Source organism: Peromyscus leucopus, chromosome 18, assembly GCF_004664715.2.
Source record: "Peromyscus leucopus breed LL Stock chromosome 18, UCI_PerLeu_2.1, whole genome shotgun sequence".
NCBI classification, from domain to species: domain Eukaryota; kingdom Metazoa; phylum Chordata; class Mammalia; order Rodentia; family Cricetidae; genus Peromyscus; species Peromyscus leucopus.
This window is the reverse complement of record NC_051078.1, coordinates 25,828,359-25,842,962: the sequence shown is the minus strand read 5'-3', so window position 1 is coordinate 25,842,962 and position 14,604 is coordinate 25,828,359.

The window sequence follows — 14,604 nt, the reverse complement described above, 5'->3', positions numbered from 1 at the left end:
CCTCATTCTCATTGCTTTCTAAAGAATAATTTAAGTTCTTTATATCTTCATAATTTGGGTAAGTAATGCATTTTCATAAATTCATCTATTTATGCAATGTGTCATGCTCATTTTTAAAATTTCCTTTCTGATATTTCAATGCTTGTCTGTCTCTGTCTTTCTGTCTGCCTACCTGTCTCTCTGTCTCTCTGTCTGTGTCTATGTCTGTCTGTCTCTGTCTCTGTCTCTGTCTCTGTCTCTGTCTCTGTCTCTGTCTCTCTCTCTCTCTCTCTCTCTGTGTGTGTGTGTGTGTGTGTGTGTGTGTGTGTGTGTGTGTGTGCATAACATGGTATGTATTGGGTTGCTTGTGGAGGCCAGATTTCAAATTGAAGTTTCTTTTATCTGGAGTCATCCATCTTGTTTCCTGAGGTAGGGTCTCTTGGTGACCTTAGTTTGCTAAACAGACTAAAGCAACTGGCCAGGGAGTTAGTTCCAGGAATACATCTGTCTCTGCCTATCTAGGACATGGGATGACAAGGATGTGCTAGTCTGTGAACTTCTGATCCCATCGTTTGAACCATAACCTCATTCTCACACAACTGTTTAAAAACATCTAATTTTAAATACATTGTTAATTTGTTAACATTGAACTTATGTCCCTTACCAATATACATCACACCTGGATGCTGCTTGTTTAGCAAATGTATGTTCTCTGCTCTACATGATACAAAATAGCTGTTTCCTGATGAGGAGAAGCACTTAAATTGAAAATGTTGCTTCATTTTCATGTTAAACACCAAAATCACCTAGAAAATACACACACACACACAATGATTGTCGCATTGATTTGTATATGAAGAAAATACTCATAGCATTTTTTATTTTTTGTGGTATGAGATGAGATCAAGAAGGCATAGTTACTGCATTCCATGTCAGCAGGAAATGCCTCAGGCAATGAAAGGTTCTTTATGTCTTCTCAAATATATTAATAGCCTTGAAAGCGACATAAATATTGAATTTTCCAGTTGCAATGAGATAAATTTTAAATATATAATCCATGAATAAATTGAATATATTATACATTTACAATGGAGTTCTTTTTCCAATGGATAATTCTACCAGAATCCAAAGCAACATGATTCTATTTTCTATGTCTTCATATATTATGACTATCAACAATATGTCCTAGAAAAAAATGTGAAATTTCCCAGTGTGAAATACCACCTTGCCTTACCATCGCTATAAGAATGGGTACAAATTTGGATAAGGGATTCAGACTTATTTCTGTTCTCTAGAAACATCACTCCTTGAGAGTTCAATTCTTTCAATAGAATTCTCTACAGTTATGAACACTAAGGTCAACACAAAAGCAAATGGACATATTTCAGCTTGTGCTTCCCTGGTGCCGAAATTTATATTCCTACAATAAAAAATCATGTAAGTTCTTTCTGTAGGTTTACTTAATGTAACGTCTCCTTGTAGCTTTTACTAAATCTGAGTACTAAAGCTTTCCTCCAGGAACAGTGGTGTATGCGACTCTGTAGTTCCTTCAGTTGTGGAAACAGCACAGATGTTGTATAATGCAAAGTAACATAAGGACAAGACATCCTGCGATTATACAATGGAGGGCCATGTTCCTAGAGGGAATAGTAACATGTAGAACATCTTTTTGTTTGCTTATTAATTAATCTTTGTGACTGATTGAATATTGCCATCTTAATTACCAAACTATTCCTTTCTGTCTTAAAGGCTTCAGAGTGGAGTGATTAATCAAACCGATCGTTTTTGACAACCTCTAAATTCTGTGAAAGGTTCTATTGATGAGAAGTGACTAAAGAACACTTTTAGTTATGTAAACTCATTATCCCTTAAATATTATTAGTTCAAACCTTAAGACTCAATGATGTATGTCAATTTGAAGTTAGGGCTATTTTGCCCATATTTATAAAAAATGAAAAGTGCTTATTTAACAGTAATCACATTTAACATTTTTGAAGTAGTCAATGTTCATAAATGTTATGCGTGTGTGTGTGTGTGTGTGTGTGTGTGTGTGTGTGTGTGTGTGTGTGTGTGTGTACTACATGCATATCTCATGCCCAGGGAGGTCAGAAGAGAGTCTTGGATCCCCTGTATCTGCAGATGGACATGGTTATGAGCCACACGCCATTGCTAGGAACTGGACCTGGGTCTTCTGCAGAAGTACTCAGTGCTCTGTATCACTGATGATCATATAATTAGTGCAATCTGAAATATTTAGTTGTTGGGCAGCAATGTGCTGGCTGGCGCTTAACTGTCAGTTCCCCAGACACAGACGCAAAGCTTCAGAGCCCTTATGACTATGGGCGGTTGTCATATTTTACGACGTAAGCATCTCGCTAAATGAAAGCTGTCAGTATACCTGCTAAGATGAAATGTACACGGGAGGATAGGTAGGCATGTTAAGCTCTGGAGAACTCAAGAGCCTGGCTCTAGCTCGGCGCTGTTTAGATTTCTAAACAATTACTTTCACAAACCCAAAATTTTCACCAGTCAGTTGCCGAATTTATACTTTGAAGGCATATAGCTTATGTTGTGTTTATGTGTTTCTCTTCAAACAAACAAAAGTTGATACTCTTGGAGGTTAATTGAAATTTATATTTTAAAATTGGTCTCCAAAGCGAGTTCCAGGAAAGGCGCAAAGCTACACAGCGAAACCCTGCCTCGAAAAACCAAAAAAATTGTTTAATCATAGTCACTACCCCTTACCAAGTCTTCTTATGTCCACTGCTGCCTCCTCCCATCCCCACCTTACTTTGTGTCCTCATTTTTTTTTAAATCCTTGGGGCCCAATCAGTGTAGCTTATGTATTCTTAGGTGTATCCCCATCTACTTGAATATGTTTTATCTAACATGGTCAGATCCTTAAAAGTAAATAATTCACCCTCTCCAATCTGCTATCAATAGCCAATAGTTCCATATGTGGGACTTCTGTTTCATGACTACCTCCCTTAATGCTGGGATTGAATCTGTCTTTAATGTATGCAGGTATTGTGTATGCTGGCACTATCAGAAGTGTTGAATATATATATATATATGTATATATATATATATATATATATATGTATATATATATATATATACATATATATATATATATTCTGCCCTATGTGTCCAGAAATCTCTGCTTTTTTATAGTCTTCCAACTCCTGTAGCTCTTTCATTCTTTATTCTCCCTCTTTCTTCTACAGTAACCCTTGAATATTATGAGATGGGGTATGATATAGTTGTTCCACTCAGATCTGAGCATTATGCAGTATCTAATTCTCTGCACAGTGACCACTTGTGAGTCATTGTTAATCACTGTTTGCTATAAATATAAACCTCTATCTGGTAAGGGTTGAAAGCTGTTCTACTCCATGGGTGTCATGATAAGTCATTAGGAGTCAGTTTAATTCTATGTCCCTTTAGCAGAGTAATACTCTTAAGTTCTGCCTTAAGACCTGAGACCTGTCTAACCACAGGTTCTTCACACCTAATGACAGTGTCACTTGTGGGTTCCATATTGTGGATTGGGTCTTAAATCCATCAAAATGTGAAAGTTAAATTAGTTAAGGAGCGGCAGGGGAAGGGAGCTTTCAAGGGAGATAAGATAGAACACAGCGATATAAAGGAGGATGGAGAATAATGGGACAAGAGAATTACATGAAATGGGAGGATGAGAATGCAGCACAAAGGAGGAAGTGAGGAGGGCTACCATCTTAGTTACCTTTCTATTGGTATAACAAGGCATCATGACCAAGGCAATGTAAAGCATAGCAAGCTTATTGGGGCTTACAGCTTCAAAGGCAAGGGCATTACCATTATAGCAGGGAACATGGGCAGTAAGTAGGCAAGCAGGGCACTGGATACGTAGTTGGTGGCTTAAATCCTGATTTCCAAGCACAAGGCAGAGAGAGCTGAGATTGGCCTAGGCTATTGAAATCTCAAGCCCACACAAAGTGACACATCTTCTTCAACTGGGCCACACCTTCTAGCCTTCCAAAGCAGTTTCAACAACCTAAAACTTAGCATTGAAATATGTATGCCTATGGGAGTCATTATCAGCAAAACCACCATAGATGCCAACATTAAAGACCTTCTAGAAAAGTCCTGTAAAAATTGCCCTGCAGGAATTTTCTAAATTGCAAACATACATTTAGAAAGAGTTTAAAAGGAGTTACCCTATGACTATAGTGTCCCTTTACATACCACAGGCTAACAAATAAAATGTCCAGTGTAGGAACTTGTTACCTCTTTTACAGTTGTTTGTCAGTGAAGTCCACAGCGCCCTCCCCCCAAATATTATAGGATATTATGATTGCCTTTTGTTACCCTCCAGAACTTGATGTTAGGACCTTACTGCTGAAGACAACACATACTTGACTCATAGAACATGAAAAAAAAATCAAACTGATATTGACCTAAAAATTTCATCCCTACTGCCAGCTATGTTGGGAGATGCTATTCATGCTATTGGAAGATAAAGGGAACGACTTATTTTATCCACCTGTGAACTCTCAGCTACAATAATGACCCACTATCACTGTTTTTCTAATATGGGTATGATGCCCTAGGTTCAGTTGCAAGCACCACAATAGAGCAAAGCAAGGCAGGCAGGTGGGAAGGAAGGAAGCAAGAAAAGGAGGGAGAAAGGATGGAAGGAAAGAAGGAAAAATAAAAGTTTTGCCAGGCCTAGCAGTTCATACCTGTAACCTCAGCTCCAATTGCTGATGTAAGGGACCAGTTTGAGCTACATAGTGAATTCAAGTGTAGCTTGGGTTACATAAGAGTCTATCTTGAGAATAAAAATAACAAAGTGTGTGTCTCTGCATTTATATGCCTATGTGTTTCTTGTGCTTTTACTTTTGCTCTTTATTTTCTGTTTGCTTGTTTTGTCCTACTGCAGCTGTTTTAATCTTATTTTATTATTATATTTTGGATGCTTGCAGTTTAATGTAAGAGAGAAAGAGTAGGTGTGGATTTGGGTGGGACAGGAGGTGGAGAAGATTTGGATTGATTTGAGGGAGAGGAATCCATAATCAGAATATACCATATGAAAAGAAATCTACTTTCCATCAAATAAAAATAGGAAAAAACACATAACTAAAAGAATTGATCTCAGGGGAGAAAAACAAAGAATCATGACAATCAAATGCAATGGCAGTCTTGAACTGTGTCTCCAGGGAACAAAAGGACTTTAAAGAGAATAGGAAAAAAATTCCAAGAGATTATTTAATGATAACGGCAGATGTTAGTTTATTTCTAAGACAACATTACGTCAGAAAACCAAACTGAAGGAGCATACAGGACCACTCTATGTTGTCTTTGAAATTTTTCTATAAAGCAAAAATTATTCCAAAATAAAATGTTTACAATTTGAAACCTTATATGTGAGCAAACATTGGCTTGGAGTGAGCAAGTAAATCAGGAGTACTGGAGGTACATGTTCAAGAAGAACTTTTAACTACAAGAAACGTGTGGGGTCTGGTGAGGTCTGAATTGTTTAGAGAAAATTGTAAGTCATCCTGAAAACGAGCTAGTAGGAATGAATAAGAAGAAAGAACATATTACTCAAGGAAAGCAAGATGTGTGTGTGTGTGTGTGTGTGTGTGTGTGTGTGTGTGTGTGTGTTTAAACAAATATGTATGTGAGCTTGCATATATATTCAGTTGTGATTATAGAAGCCTCTGGGGATTTGTAGATTTCCTTGGTTTTTATTTATTGTTACTGTTTTTGCTTGCTTTTGGGTGGGTTGGAAGTATGTGTGTATATGTGATCATGTATGTGCAAGATTCCATGTATGTTTGTGTGCAATAAGATGGACAGTAGAGTTCACCACTGTCTTCCTCAAGTGCACTCTGCCTTAACTTTTAAGAAAAAGCCATCCTCCGAGCTTAAAGCCTGCCACTTTGCTAGACTGGTTTGACAACATGTCCCAGGGATTCTATTGTCTCTGTTCCCCCAGGGCTGCAATACAGGTGCATTCTGCTGTGCCCAGTACATGGGTCCTGGGGCTTGAAAGGAGTTTGATGCTTGCTCCTCAGTCACTTCCTGGTAAGTCTTTCCCCCAGCCTTTATTTTTATCTTGAAGTCTATAGCAGCTATTACTTGGATTTACTCTGTTCCTCACTATCAATACACTTATGTCTTCATTCCTCGGGAGGATCCTGTGTCTTAGATGAGGGAAGGCCAGAGGGAAAAGAATGTAGTATGAGTCTCTTCATGCTGATTTGTATGTGGAAGTCAATCAGCATTGTTTCTACTAATTTCAAGGTTAAAACATATTATTGCACTCTCCAGAATGACTGGATCTTACTACATGGGCTCGCTAGATTTCTTAGTTAATCTGACACAGACTGGGGTCCTTTGGTCATAAGGATCCTCACTTCAGAGAATGCCTCCATCTATTCGGCCTGTATGCAAGTCTGTGTGGTATTCTCTTGATCAATGATTGATGTAGGAGAGCCTAGCTCTTTGTGGTCAGTGCCTGCCCTGGGCAGGTGGTACTGGATTATGAATAAAAGGATGCTGAGCCAGCCCAGCAGATCAAGCCAATAAATAGCGTTCATCTATGACCTCTACTTCAGTTTCCACCTTCAGATTCCTACCCTGAATTCATGCCTTGGTTTCCCTCTGTGAAGAACTGTAATCTGGGACACGTAAACCAAATAAAATCTTACTTCGCCAAGTTGCTTTTGGTCATGATGTTAATCACAATAGAAAGCAAACTAGGACACAAAATGCTTACTCAAGATTACTTTTGGTGATGGCTACAGTCTCACCTTAATATGAGTTTTTACAAAAAGCATTTTATTTACTATGTGTAGAATTTAATTTTGATATTTTGAACATATTCCAGACATGGAAAATCAAAATTCTCATACATTATGTTTTTCACAACAATGATTTTTTTTTTTATAATTTCAGTGATTTCCTGAGTTACTGGTTCTTTATGGTCATCTCCAACTCAAATTGAATCTTTCTGCTACATTATGATGACTTTCTTAGACACTCATCTTGCACCCTACTCTAAGCCTTGCCTTACAGGCTCAGACACAAATTCAAAGTGATTACATGTGAAGTGCCATTAAGGTTTCCAAGACTCTAGTAGGGATTCCATCACCATAAAGAAACTGTACACAAAACATCCACCCACCGTACCACATTGTTTGCAACAATGAACAGAGGGCTTGGAGCCCAGCATCTTGCTTTTTTTGCTCTTTCATTCTTTCCATGCCACATACCATCTTTATTCTTTATCTTCATGTTTCCTTCCCATTTAAAAAAAATCATGGATTGTGTTATGTTTACATTTTATTTCTCTCTGTCTCCTTCCTTTGGTACCAGACCTCAAGCCATTGTATACATATTGAAAACTAACCCAATGTCAGGTGAATAAGAGGGCATTTCTTTTATAAGATATACTCTTTCAGAATTTGATGTATGTGTAATTCACTAATTATGATAACGTTTCAAGTATATACTCAGTCTCAGGTGATTATAAAGAAAAGATTATGATTGGTTAATCACATATTTATGTTCTTAAAAAAATAGTCCAAGGTAGTATGGCATTCATCATTTCACTTTTATTCTGAATAATGCAGCATTCACAAATTAAACCATTGTTTAAAAGTTCCAAGTACATTAGAGATTGTTTAAAAAATATGTAGCACAGATACAATATTTGGCCAAAAGTTTTTGGGTAGTGGATTATTAAAATTAACAGTTACAGATGAAAATGCCCATAGAACTATGTGAAGTATGGAGTCTTTAAAACTGGCATTCCATATAGCAAAATGATGAGGGGAATTCCTTCGGATATGCTCTACAAAACTTATATGATATTTAACACAGTCTCCCTTATGAAATCTATGATCTCATGGAGCATTTGAGGAAATAACTGATAAGCAGAACCAGATTAGTGGTGTCTCCCTGAATTCTGGAGGGAAAAAAGAGAATGACCAAGAGTTCAAATGCCAGTCTGAAATAGAGGGCAAGGCCTAGCCTCCAAAATAAGCAATCGGGCAACTAAATGTTCCTTTGAAGCAAATATAAGGAATAAGAGGGTAATAAGCTACTTGATTTCACTGTAATATGAAAGTGGAGTTTAATGCCTGTAATCTCAGCAATCAGAAGGTTTAAGCAGGATGGTCACCTTGAGTTCAATTAAATCTGGATTATGTAATGAAGATTTAGTCACCGTGGACTACACAGTGGAATTGTTACTACATCTAATAATGATTATCATCATCACAATAATATAAATGAGGAAAGGTGTAAAAAGGAGTAAATTAATTTTTCTAGTGTGTGAGAAGCTAACCCCTTAGAGGCAATGACATAGACATAATGTGTTTTTCTGAAAACATAATAGATAAGCTGAATCATAAACAGCAAATCCAGTGTGACTCACATAGAAACACGCTATTTTGGTTATGATTTGGTCACTTTGAAGGCACGCGTCAAATTTCTGTTGACAGTTTTAGTAAACCTATCAAGTTGATGATTTTAGTAAATTTTTAATAAGGAAAATATTGGTTTGCTTTGCTTTGTGTCTAAGTTTATTTTTACTTAATATGTGTATTGTATTTATATATACAATTGCACTATGTACATGTACTACCCAAAGATGTCAGAAGAGATATTGGATTCCCTTGAGCTACAATTATACACAACTCTAGATGACCATGTTGATGCTAAAAGCCAAATCTGGCTCCTCTGAAAGATTAGCAAGCTTACTAAGCTACTGAACCATATTCCCACTCTCTCACAAGGTTTTCATGGTTTCCCTAAACCAACTAATCTGGGCAATTTGTCTATAGTACTGGTAACTTCTGAGTGGCATGTGTCTATCAATGTTCAATTGTTGTAGCCCACTAGGTTTCCTAGTGGCTGTACCCAGCAGGACTGCATAAGTGGTTGACTGGACCATGGGCCTGGGTACAAGGTGACTGTAACTAGCAAGGGGGAGGTCTTGTGCTTCACCCCTTGGCATTGTTATAAATATACCTTTGGAATAAAGTTCTGGGCCAGTGGATAAGAATCCAGGCCTACCCGAGGGTATCCTGTGTTTTCTCTCCCCTCTATTTCTAAGTCTCTTATCTCTCATTCCTCAAGAGTTCCTGGGGTAAATAAGTGTGGAGGCTGGTCCCCCACATTCAATCAACTCTTCTTGCTAAAGGTACAATGACAATTTTTAAAAGGTCACATTTTATGACTGTAAGTGCTATTAAAATGTTATATATGTTGAGAAAGTTAGAAATATGTTATACATTGCATCTCTTTGAATCTTGCCCAATTACATTTTCTCTCATGTAATAAAATTCTCATAGGAAAAGGATGCTTACAACTTATGTCAAACATTTTTATTGAAATATTGAAAATATTCTATAAAATTTGGGAATTTCATTGTGTGTTTCACTCACTGAAAAGCAGTTTTAAATAATTTCAAAGCTTTTCAAATGAAGTATTTTTTGATATTTTAGAACTAAAATGAAGTTTTATATTTTCACCCACAAGTCAAATAATAAAAGACATTTCTGGTGTCTCAATAATGTATTTATTAGAAAATTCATATGACAAAACTATAGTTACTAATGCATGTGAAGACAATTTGCTTTTGTGATGATATTACATATATTTATAAATATATGCCACAGATTTAGTATATATATATATATATATATATATATATATGTGTGTGTGTGTGTGTATGCTAAATATTATGTATATATATATATATATATATATTACACACATATAAAATATAAGCTAAATTTATTTTGAAGTCAATTTATTAAAAACATGCTTTCTTTGTTTTGGGTTCAGCGTAAATAATGTATGATCCCAATATCCCAGAGAATAGTCTAATGACATGAGCTGATCACAAAATCCTGCTTAAGAGTCTAAATCAGCCTTGATGGATTCATAAGAGTCCGTGTGATTGACATGAACCATGTTGCAGGTTTAGATAATCTGCTGCTCTGGTCTCTGTGACAGGGTTCAACAAAAAGGCACGATGGAGAAAACAAGAGCATAGAAGAACACATTAATCCTGAAAGAGACTGCCCTCATTCCCAAGGACTCTTTTTTACTTTTCTTTGCCCCATCTGTATCTTATCAATGTGTTAAGGAACCAAGACCTTTTTCCAGAAGGGCCATCCCATATTACTTGCCTCATTCTGAAACCATATGCGGAAACCACAAATTAAAAGCTATTTCCATGTTTAAGCACATATAATATTTTAATGACCCGTTATTATGAGGTCACTGTATTCTGAATATGGGCATTTATTGTTAAAAGTGCATCGAAGCTATTACATCCTTAATACAGATATAATTATTTAAAATGTCAACATTATCATTAGACACACAAATGCTTTTTTTGTGAGAGAAGCTTATGAGTTGGGTGTTTTGAGACAGGCTTGTTTTCAGTACTCAGAGACTAAGGCAAGAGGATCATGAGTTCAAGACCAACCTAGGTTACAAAGCTACAGGCATGACACACATCCAGATACACACACACACACACACACACACACACACACACACACACACACACACACACTACTTATCACTTACACATAAAGGATCACTGTCTTCAATTATGTTTCTTTTTACATGGAAAGCTGAAAGCATAAATAGATATGGAGACTAGACTGGCCGATATCAGAGTGAAAACGTTGGATAGAGACTAAGAATGTTGAGCCAAACTTATCAAGACAGAATTTCTTCTGTCCAGCTCTAGGTAATTATGGCTATGAGAGAATTCATATCTAGAGCTGCCAAGTGTCTCAGCTTTTCAAGCTAAGTCAACACTTTCTATTTGAGTTCAAGTTTCATTAAATTGGAAACTACTAGATCCACACATTTTTTTTTTTTAAATTCTAGTTTAGGAGACCCATTGCTTCCAAACTCTTTCTATATTTCTGCCACCAACCACATTATAATCGTAAAAACGAAACTTTCACTCAGAATTCTCTGCATGCAAGAGCATTTAAAGTATTTTATTATATGCATTAACTTGTTAAATATTTATCTTTATCTTGTAAGGAATTAGGGTTTATTTTATTTTTTCAGTCATGCTCCAAAATTCACACAGCTTTTGGTCAAACTTCAAAGAGTAACCATGCAGCCTCTTCAAAAGCATGTCAAAGTAGGCATTGCTTACTATCAGGAAAATGAGATATTCCTTCTGGCTTGTTATTTTTTTTTACTACAAAACTCAGTTGATTTTGAAACATTTATATGGTTTTTTTTTTTTTGCTTAAGTTGTGAGCTTTAGCTGAACATTAATCAGTATTTTGACATATGAAATTGTCAAGTATACAAATACTACTTGACTTGCGGAACTATGACAGAATAAATGCAATTTAAGAAGATTTATTATTTCATCACTCTTTAGAATAACTGACTAGGGAATCTCCTTAGGTAACTTTAAAGTTCAATAGCAAAAAATGAGTGAGTAGAATACTCAATCTCTGGTGGGTTATTCTGTCTCCCCCTATGCAAAATTTCCCCATTATCAGGCCCTTCAAAGGGAGAAAGGTTATAATTGCTACAATAGACAAAGCTCCATCGAACCACCATTTTCAATCAAGGACCATCAGTAGCCTTAGGCTTCACTTTTGGCATTGTTCATTATAGATGGAAACAAATGTATCATGACTTCCATTCACCACTTCATTGTCTTAGGAAAGAGTTTGCTTGCTCTGAAATCATTCTATGCTCTCTCTATTGATGCCTTCCTCATCTGACCTCTCATTACCATTTACCTTTTCATTATCTCCACAGTTCTAGCACTTCTGCAATGTGAGGTAGTTATAATAATAGCATCTAATAGTAGCCATTTCAGGTTAGATCCTCTGACTTACTAATTACATTTTATTTTCCTCCCTAGCTCCATAGTTTAGTCTATTTTGTGTAATTTTCTATTGTCTGTATTTATCATTCAGCATCTCACTTACACAACAGAATCTTGGTTCTTTCAAGTATTGACTGTTATGAATATAGCTAACTTTTAAAGACTTTCTCACAAAGATTTTTGAGTAGACATATTTCCAAATTATTTGACAAAATCACCTTTGGATTGTGAGAATGTCTGTAGATTTTCAGAACCACTAAATCAAAGCCCCCCTGTCGTTTTTGTATTTGTTATCAATTTGTTTGAAGTATAGCAATTTGAATGGATTAATAATAGTATCTCACTACTGTATAATTTTGCAGTTCTCCAGGGATATTTGGCACAAAATATCTCTTTTAATGCTTATTTATTATTTGTGTTTACTTTTGAAGTATCTGTTGCATCTTGTAATCATTTTTAATTGAGTTTTCTCATGTTAATTTATGGTGATGTCATGATACATACATATTGATACAGATACATAGGTGTCAGGAACACCTTAAATCTACCATTAGTAAAATTGTTCCCTATGTACTACATTAGTAACTCTATACACACAACATATATTATAGAACTGTAGATTTTTTCATCACATGTAACATGTTTTACCCCCTCCTCAAATTCTCTACTTTACCTCCTCTTCCCTGTGTGTTGTAATCATCTAGGTAAGATCAAATGCTTAATTTTGGTCCGAGTCAGATTTATTTCAGTAGCACTGAATTCTCAATGTCCACCTGTGTTATCACAAGTATAGTATTTATCCCCGTCTGTTTTTAAGGCTGAATAATATTTCACTAAATTTCAGAAAAGGATTCTCATATGACTCAACACATTTTCTGCTGTTACTAATCCAAAAAAAATGTAGTCAAGACTTTATAAGCATCACACATTACAACAATATCAACAATAATTAGAACATGACTAAAATTATCTGGGTTCTGAGAATCACCTAGATAGATCAGAGAATAAGAAGACAGTCTAATTCAAGTGTCAGAGATGTAATTCCACCATTTCTGAGGATCAAGGTTTCAGCTGACAATCTTATGCTCTAGGATCTGTTGTATCAAATGTCTTTCACTTATTATTAATAAAATTTATCAGTATGATACTTACCACCATATTTTCAACTACATAATAAATTACTTCAGAACACGGAACTTAACATACATTGATTGATTGATTGATTGATTCATATTTTTTGTTTTGTTTTTATTTATTTTTTTATTTTTTGAGACAGGGTTTCTCTATGTAGCTTTGTGCCTTTCTTATCTTGCGCTGTAGACCAGGCTGGCCTCGAACTCACGAAGATCCGTCTGCCTCTGCCTCCCAAGTGCTGGGATTAAAGGCGTGTACCACCACCGCCTGGCGATTTTTGTTTTTTTAAAGATTTATTTATTATATACACAGTGCTCTGCCTGTGTGTATGCCTGCATGACAGAAGAGGGATCAGATTTCATTACAGATGGCTGTGAGTCACCATGTGGTTGCTGGAAATTGAACTCAGAATCTCTGGAAGAGCAGCCAGTGCTCTCAACCTCTGAGTGATCTCTCCAGCCCTATTTTTCATTTTTTAAAAGCCATCCTTATTTGTAAGTTTTGAATGCCTGGTTGCTGGGTTCCTCCACCACTGATGGATGCAATAAGCCAAATCAAACTGAATTAATAAATCTAGGTTTAATTAACAGAGCAAAGCACTCCTGGGCAACTCTTGGAAAGGCAGGGGAAGGATCACACACCAAATATGGTATCTTGTATAGCCTGTAGGTGTGGTCTTGAGCAGACCCAGGAAGGGACTGGCTTTTGGCAGGTTTCTCATTGGAGGGGTTTAGATCAGGAGGAGTAAGACAAGAGTGTGGATTGGGGGCACCTAGCTGGAGATCTCCAACACTTATTACTGTTATTTTCCCCACCTCCTTCATCTATATTAACCTCCTTCTCCACCCATGTTTCTTTTCTTTTTTGAATTTCTTGTTTGTTAGCATGCAGAGTAACTTACTGTCCTGAAGACACTAGAGGCGTAAAGGCTCTATGTAGGTGCCAGGTCAACTTTTCCATGTTTAGTGAGTTGTGTATGTGTTGTATATTGTCTTCAGTAATGGAGCCTTGCTGTCAGTTTTTGGAGAACAACCTATGGTCTTTGCAACAGCCCGAGTTGTTTAGGGATTTCCATTGAACCCCTTTGGCCAACTACTCTGTTGGATGTAACCCAGTCCCAGTACTGGAAGCTTTGTTTGTTGACAAGAGATTCCTAGTTGGAACTCTGTCTTTCTCGTTATTTGGAGACATAATTAGCATCACCTATATATATATTTTAGGAAGTTTCCACTGCACTAGGTTACCATAATACCCCTCACATGTTCCTCAATGCTACTTGTTTCTTCCCACTTTCTCCCCCTCATCCCTATCTCCCCTTCTCCACAACTAATACCTCTGCTCCTGCCCACCCTGTCCTCAGTCCACCCATAAATTCACAAAAATTCTTTTCTGTCAGGAATAATCATATTTACCCTGAAAATGGAATTCAGCAAATCTAGAACTTTGAAAAAATATATTTTTATTAAAACTTCTGTAAGAACTACCTACCTAAAGTATTATAAGAAATATTTGAAGATTTGATCTTTGGTGTAATTTTTAGTACATAGTTTATCCACTTCATAAGTTATAGAACTTTGACTGAGATATATATGTATAAAATAATAATGATAATA